Raw genomic sequence first — 7,571 nt, 5'->3', positions numbered from 1 at the left:
GGGAAATACATCGCAATACAAGCATCCATCGAAAAACTGGAAAGAAGAAAAATACAAAAGCTAACCTTGCACCTAAAGGACTGGAGAAAAAACAGCAAATAGATCCTACACCCAGCAGAAGAAGAGAGTTAATAAAGAATTGAGCAGATCTGGAACAAATTAACAAAACCAGGAGCTGGTTCTTTGAAAGAATTAATAAGACAGATAAACCATTAGCCAGCCTTATTAAAAAGAAGAGAGAAAAGACTCAAATTAATAAAATCATGAATGAGAAAGGAGAGATCAACTGCAACACTAAGGAAATACAAACGATTTTATTTTTTATTTTTTTTTCGATTTAAAAATATATTATGAGCAGCTATACATCAATCAATTAGGCAATCTAGAAGAAATGGACACATTTCTAGAAAACAACAAACTACCAAAACTGGAACAGGAAGAACTAGAAAATCTGATAAGGCCAATAACCATGGAGGAAATTGAGGCAGTCATCAAAAACCTCCCAGGACACAAAAGTCCCTGGCCAGATGGCTTCCCAGGGGAATTCTGTCAAACTTTTTTTTTTTATGAACTTTTTTTATATATAACTTTATTTTGCAATTGACGTATCAGATAAAGGGCTTTTCCAAGATCTAGAAAGAACTTATTAAACTCAACACCAAAGAAACAATCCAATCATGAAATGGGCAAAAGACATGAAGAGAAATCTCACAGAGGAAGACATAGACATGGCCAACATGCACATGAGAAAATGCTCTGCATCGCTTGCCATCAGGGAAATACAAATCAAAACCACAATGAGATACCACCTCACACCAGTGAGAATGGGGAAAATTAACAAGGCAGGAAACCACAAATGTTGGAGAGGATGCAGAGAAAAGGGAACCCTCTTGCACTGTTGGTGGGAATGTGAAATGGTGCATCCACTCTGGGAAACTGTGTGGGGGTTCCTCAAAGAGTTAAAAATAGACCTGCCCTACGACCCAGCAATTGCACTGTTGGAGATTTACCCCAAAGACGCAGATGCAATGAAACGCCAGAACACCTGCACCCCGATGTTTCTAGCAGCAATGTCCACAATAGCCAAACTGTGGAAGGAGCCTCGGTGTCCATCTAAAGATGAATGGATAAAGAAGATGTGGTTTATGTATACAATGGAATATTACTCAGCCATTAGAAATGACAAATTCCCACTATTTGCTTCGATGTGGATGAAACTGGAGGGTATTATGCTGAGTGAAATAAGTCATTGTGAGAAGGACAAACATTATATGGTCTCATTCATTTGGGGAATATAAATAATAGTGAAAGGGAATAGAAGGGAAGGGAGAAGAATTGGGTAGGAAATATCAGAAAGGGAGACAGAGGGGGAGGGGCAAGATGGCGGAAGAGCAGGGTCCCCAAATCACCTGTCCCCACCAAATTACCTAGATAACCTTCAAACCATCCTGAAAATTTACGAATTCGGCCTGAGATGTAAAGAGAGACCAGCTGGAATGCTACAGTGAGAAGAGTTCACGCTTCTATCAAGGTAGGAAGACGGGGAAAAAGAAATAAAGGAACAAAAGGCCTCCGAGGGGGAGGGGCCCCGCGAGGAGCCGGGCTGAGGCCGGGGCGAGTGTCCCCAGGACAGGAGAGCCCCGTCCCGGAGGAGCAGGAGCTGCACCAACCTTCCCGGGCGGGCGGAAAGGGGCTCGCAGGGAGTTGGAGCAGGACCCAGGAGAGCGGGGATGCCCTCAGGCTCCCGGGGACACTAACAGACACCTGCGAGCGCAGGAGAGTGCTCCGAGCTCCCTAAGGGCTGCAGGCACGCGCACGGAGGGACCGACCGGAGCAGCTCGGAGGGGCTCGGGAGCCGCTCCAGGGAGGGAGCTGCGGGGCGGGAGCGCGAATCCCACAGCGCAGGCCCCGGAGCACAGGGCGCCGGGACACAGCCCAGGATCCGGCCTCCCCCGGGACAGGCAGAGGCCGGGAGGGCCCGAGACAGCGAGGACGCTCCTGCCCCGAGCTGAGCAGATCAGCGGCCCCGCCCCGGAGCCTCCAGGCCCTGCGGACGGAGAGCCGAGAGCCGAGAGCCCGAGCCCCATAGTTCCTGCGGAGGCTGAATCCAGGCTTCCAGAGTTGCCATAGCAACTGCTGCTGTTCCTCCTGGGGCCTGGCGGGGTAAACAACCCCCGCAGAGCCCTGCAGCAGGCAGGGGCAGAGCAGCTCCCCCAAGTGCTAACACCTGAAAATCAACGCAACAGGCCCCTCCCCCAGAAGACCAGCTAGAGGGGCCAGTGATACTCCCCCGTGTTCCAATACAACTTGTTTCTGGCCACTCTGCACTGAGCAAAATGACTAGAAGGAAAACCTCAACTCAAAAGAAAGAATCAGAAACAGCCCTCTTCCCACAGAGTTACAAAATCTGGATTACACTTCAATGTCAGAAAGCCAATTCAGAAGCACTATTCTACAGCTACTGGTGGCTCTAGAAAAAAGCATTAAGGCCTCACGAGACTTCATGACTGCAGAATTTAGATCCAATCAGGCAGAAATTAAAAATCAATTGAATGAGATGCAATCCAAACTAGAAGTCCTAACGACGAGGGTTAACGAGGTGGAAGAACGAGTGAGTGACATAGAAGACAAGTTAATGGCAAAGAGGGAAACTGAGGAAAAAAGAGATAAACAATTGAAGGACCATGAAGACAGATTAAGGCAAATAAACGACAGCCTGAGGAAGAAAAACCTACGTTTAATTGGGGTTCCCGAGGGCGCCGAAAGGGACAGAGGGCCAGAATATGTATTTGAACAAATCCTAGCTGAAAACTTTCCCAATCTGGGAAGGGAAACAGGCATTCAGATCCAGGAAATAGAGAGATCCCCCCCTAAAATCAATAAAAACCGTTCAACACCTCGACATCTAATAGTGAAGCTTGCAAATTCCAAAGATAAAGAGAAGATCCTTAAAGCAGCAAGAGACAAGAAGTCCCTGACTTTCATGGGGAGGAATATTAGGGTAACAGCAGACCTCTCCACAGAGACGTGGCAGGCCAGAAAGGGCTGGCAGGATATATTCAGGGTCCTAAATGAGAAGAACATGCAACCAAGAATACTTTATCCAGCAAGGCTCTCATTCAAAATGGAAGGAGAGATAAAGAGCTTCCAAGACAGGCAGGAACTGAAAGAATATGTGACCTCCAAACCAGCTCTGCAAGAAATTTTAAGGGGGACTCTTAAAACTCCCCTTTAAGAAGAAGTTCAAGTAACTCTGAACGTGAATGGGCTTAATGACCCCATCAAAAGGCGCAGAGTTTCAGACTGGATAAAAAAAACAGGACCCATCTATTTGCTGTCTACAAGAGACTCATTTTAGACAGAAGGACACCTACAACCTGAAAATAAAAGGTTGGAGAACCATTTACCATTCAAATGGTTCTCAAAATATACCCTAAAAACTACAGAACACTTCTGAAAGAAATTGAGGAAGACACAAAGAGATGGAAAAATATTCCATGCTCATGGATTGGCAGAATTAATATTGTGAAAATGTCAATGTTACCCAGGGCAATTTACACGTATAATGCAATCCCTATCAAAATACCATGGACTTTCTTCAGAGACTTAGAACAAATTATTTTAAGATTTGTGTGGAATCAGAAAAGACCCCAAACAGCCAGGGGAATTTTAAAAAAAGAAAACCATATCTGGGGGCATCGCAATGCCAGATTTCAGGTTGTACTACAAAGCTGTGTTCATCAAGGCAGTGTGGTACTGGCACAAAAACAGACACATAAATCAGTGGAACAGAACAGAGAACCCAGAAGTGGACCCTGAACTTTATGCTCAACTAATATGCGATAAAGGAGGAAAGACGATCCACTGGAAGAAAGACAGTCTCTTCAATAAATGGTGCTGGGAAAATTGGACATCCACATGCAGAAGAATGAAACTGGACCACTCTCTTGCACCATACACAAAGATAAACTCAAAATAGATGAAAGATCTAAATGTGAGACAAGATTCCATCAAAATCCCAGAGGAGAACTCAGGCAACACCCTTTTTGAACTTGGCCACAGTAACCGGAGAAGGACAAACGGTGTATGTTCTCATTCATTTGGGGAATATGAATAATAGCGAAAGGGAATATAAGGGAAGGGAGAAGAAATGTGTGAGAAATATCAGAAAGGGAGACAGAACATAAAGACTTCTAACTCTGGGAAATGAACTAGGGGTGGTGGAGGGGGAGGAGGGTGGGGGGTGGGGGTGAATGGGTGACGGGCACTGGGGGGTACACTTGACGGGATGAGCACTGGGTGTTATTCTGTATGTTGGTAAATTGAACACCAATAAAAATTAATTTATAAAAAAAAAAAAAAAAAAAAAAGAAAGGGAGACAGAACATGAAGACTCCTAACTCTGGGAAACGAACTAGGGGTGGTGGAAGGGGAGGAGGGCGGAGGTGGGGGTGACTGGGTGACGGGCACTGAGGGGGGCACTTGATGAGATGAGCACTGGGTGTTATGCTGTATGTTAGCAAATTGAACAGCAATAAAAAATAAATTTATTTATTTATTTATTTATTTATTTATTGGATGTACATCAGCTTTATTCTGTCTTTTTGTAATAATAAATTTATTTTTAAATAAAATTTAAATTTCAATTTTCCAAAATACAGAATTACACCCAGTGTTCATCCTGTCAAGTGCCACTCTCAGTGCCCGTCACACATTCACCCCCACCGCCACCCTCCTCCCCTTCCACCCCCCAATATCGTTTCCCAGAGTTACGAGTCTCTCATGTTCTTTCTCCCTTTCTGATATTTCCAACTCATTTTTTCTCCTTTCCTCTTTACTCTCTTTCATTTTCATTTTTATTCCCCAAATGAATGAGACCATATAATCTTTGTCCTTCTCTGATTGACTTATTTCACTCAGCATGATACCCTCCAGTTCCATCCACGTCGAAGCAAATGGTGGGTATTTGTCATTTCTAATGGCTGAGTAATATCCCATTGTATACATAGACCACATCTTCTTTTTTTTAAAATTTATGATAGTCAGAGAGAGAGAGAGAGAGAGAGAGAGAGAGAGAGAGGCAGAGACATAGGCAGAGGGAGAAGCAGGCTCCATGCACCGGGAGCCCGATGTGGGATTCAATCCCGGGTCTCTAGGATCGTGCCCTGGGCCAAAGGCAGGCACCAAACCGCTGCGCCACCCAGGGGTCCCCACATCTTCTTTATCCATTCATCTTTCTTTTTTTTTCTTTTTCTTTTTTTTTAATTTTTATTTATGATAGTCACAGAGAGAGAGAGAGAGAGGCAGAGACATAGGCAGAGGGAGAAGCAGGCTCCAAGCACCGGGAGCCTGACGTGGGATTCTATCCCGGGTCTCCAGGATCGCGCCCTGGGCCAAAGGCAGGCGCCAAACCGCTGCGCCACCCAGGGATCCCCCTCCATTCATCTTTCAATGGACACCGAGGCTCCTTCCACAGTTTGGCTATGGTGGACATTGCTGATATAAACATTGGGGTGCAGATGTTCTGGCGTTTCACTGCATCTGTATCTTTGGGGTAAATCCCCAGCAGTGCAATTATGGGGTAGTAGCGTAACTCTATTTTTAACTCTTTGAGGAACCTCCACACAGTTTCCCAGAGTGGATGCACCAGTTCACATTCCCGAAACAGTGCAAGAGGGTTCCCCTTTCTCCACATCCTCTCCAACATTTGTTGTTTCCTGCCTTGTTAATTTTCCCCATTCTCACTGTTGTGAGGTGGTATCTCATTGTGGTTTTGATTTGTATTTCCCTGATGGCAAGTGATGCAGAGAATTGTCTCATGTGCTTCTTGGCCATGTCTATGTCTTCCTCTGTGAGATTTCTGTTCATGTCTTTTGCCCATTTCATGATTGGATTGTTTGTTTCTTTGCTGTTGAGTTTAAGAAGTTCTTTATAGATCTTGTATACTAGCCCTTTATCTGATAGGTCATTTGCAAATATCTTCTCCCATTCTGTAGGTTGTCTTTGAGTTTTGTTGACGGTATCTTTTGCTGTGCAAAAGCTTCTTATCTTGATGAAGTCCCAATATTTTATTTTTGCTTTCGTTTTTCTTGCCTTCATGGATGTATCTTGCAAGAAGTTACTGCGGCCAAGTTCAAAATGGGTGTTTCCTGTGTTCTCCTCTAGTACTTTGATGGAATCTTGTCTCACATGTAGATTTTTCATCCATTTTGAGACTTTGTGTATGGTGCAAGAGAGTGGTCTAGTTTCATTCTTCTGAATGTGGATGTCCAATTTTCCCAGCACCATTTATTGAAGAGACTGTCTTTTTTCCAGTGGATAGTATTTCCTCCTTTATCGAATATTAGTTGACCATAACGTTCAGGGTCCACTTCTGGATTCTCTATTCTGTTCCATTGATCGAGGTGTCTCTTCCTGTGCCAGTACCACACTGTCTTGATGACCACAGCTTTGTAGTACAACCTGAAATCTGGCAGTGTGATGCCCCCAGCTATGGTATTCTTTTTTAATATTTCCCTGGCTATTCGGGGTCTTTTCTGATTCCACAAAAATCTTAAAATAATTTGTTCCAACTCTATGAAGATTGACCATGGTATTTTGTTAGGGATCGCATTAAACATGTAAATTGCTCTGGGTAGCATTGACATTGTCACAATATTAATTATTCTAATCCATGAGCATGGAATATTTTTCCATCTCTTTGTGTCTTCCTCAATTTTGTTCAGAAGCATTCTATAGTTTTTAGGGTATAGATCATTTACCTCTTTGGTTAGGTTTATTCCTACGTATCTGATACTTTTGGGTGCAATTGTAATTGGGATTGACTCCTGAATTTGTCTTTCTTCAGTCTCATTGTTAGTGTATAGAAATGCCACTGACTTCTGGGCATTGATTTTGTATCCTGCCACACTGCCAAATTGCTGTATGAGTTCTAGCAATCTTGGGGTGGAGTCTTTTGGGTTTTCTATGTACAGTACCATGTCATCAGCGAAGAGGGAGAGTTTGACTTCTTCTTTGCCAATTTGAATGCCTTTTATTTCTTTTTCTTGCCTGATTGCTGATGGTAGGACTTATAGTACTGTGTTGACTAGCAGTGGTGAGAGTGGACATCCCTGTCTTTTTCCTGATCTTAGGGGAAAAGCTCCCAGTGCTTCCCCATTGAAAATGGTATTTGCTGTGGGCTTTTCGTAGATGGATTTTAAGATGTTGAGGAATGTTCCCTCTGTCCCTACACTCTAAAGAGTTTTGATCAGGAATGGATGCTGTATTTCGTCAAATGCTTTCTCTGCATCTATTGAGAAGATACTATGGTTCTTGTTTTACTCTTGCTGATATGATGAATCACATTGATTGTTTTAGGAGTGTTGAACCAGCCTTGCACCCAGGCATAAATCCTACTTGGTCATGGTGAATAATCTTCTTAACGTATTGTTGTATCCTATTGGCTAGTATCTTGTTGAGAATTTTTGCATCTGTGTTCATCAGGGATATTGGTCTATAATTCTACTTTTTGGTGGGGTCTTTGTCTGGTTTTGGAATTAAGGTGATGCTGGCCTCATAGAATGGGTTTG

The sequence above is a fragment of the Nyctereutes procyonoides genome, unplaced genomic scaffold (assembly GCF_905146905.1).
Source record: "Nyctereutes procyonoides isolate TBG_1078 unplaced genomic scaffold, NYPRO_anot_genome, whole genome shotgun sequence".
Classification (NCBI taxonomy): Eukaryota; Metazoa; Chordata; class Mammalia; order Carnivora; family Canidae; genus Nyctereutes; species Nyctereutes procyonoides.
Note: the sequence above shows the minus strand (reverse complement) of the source record.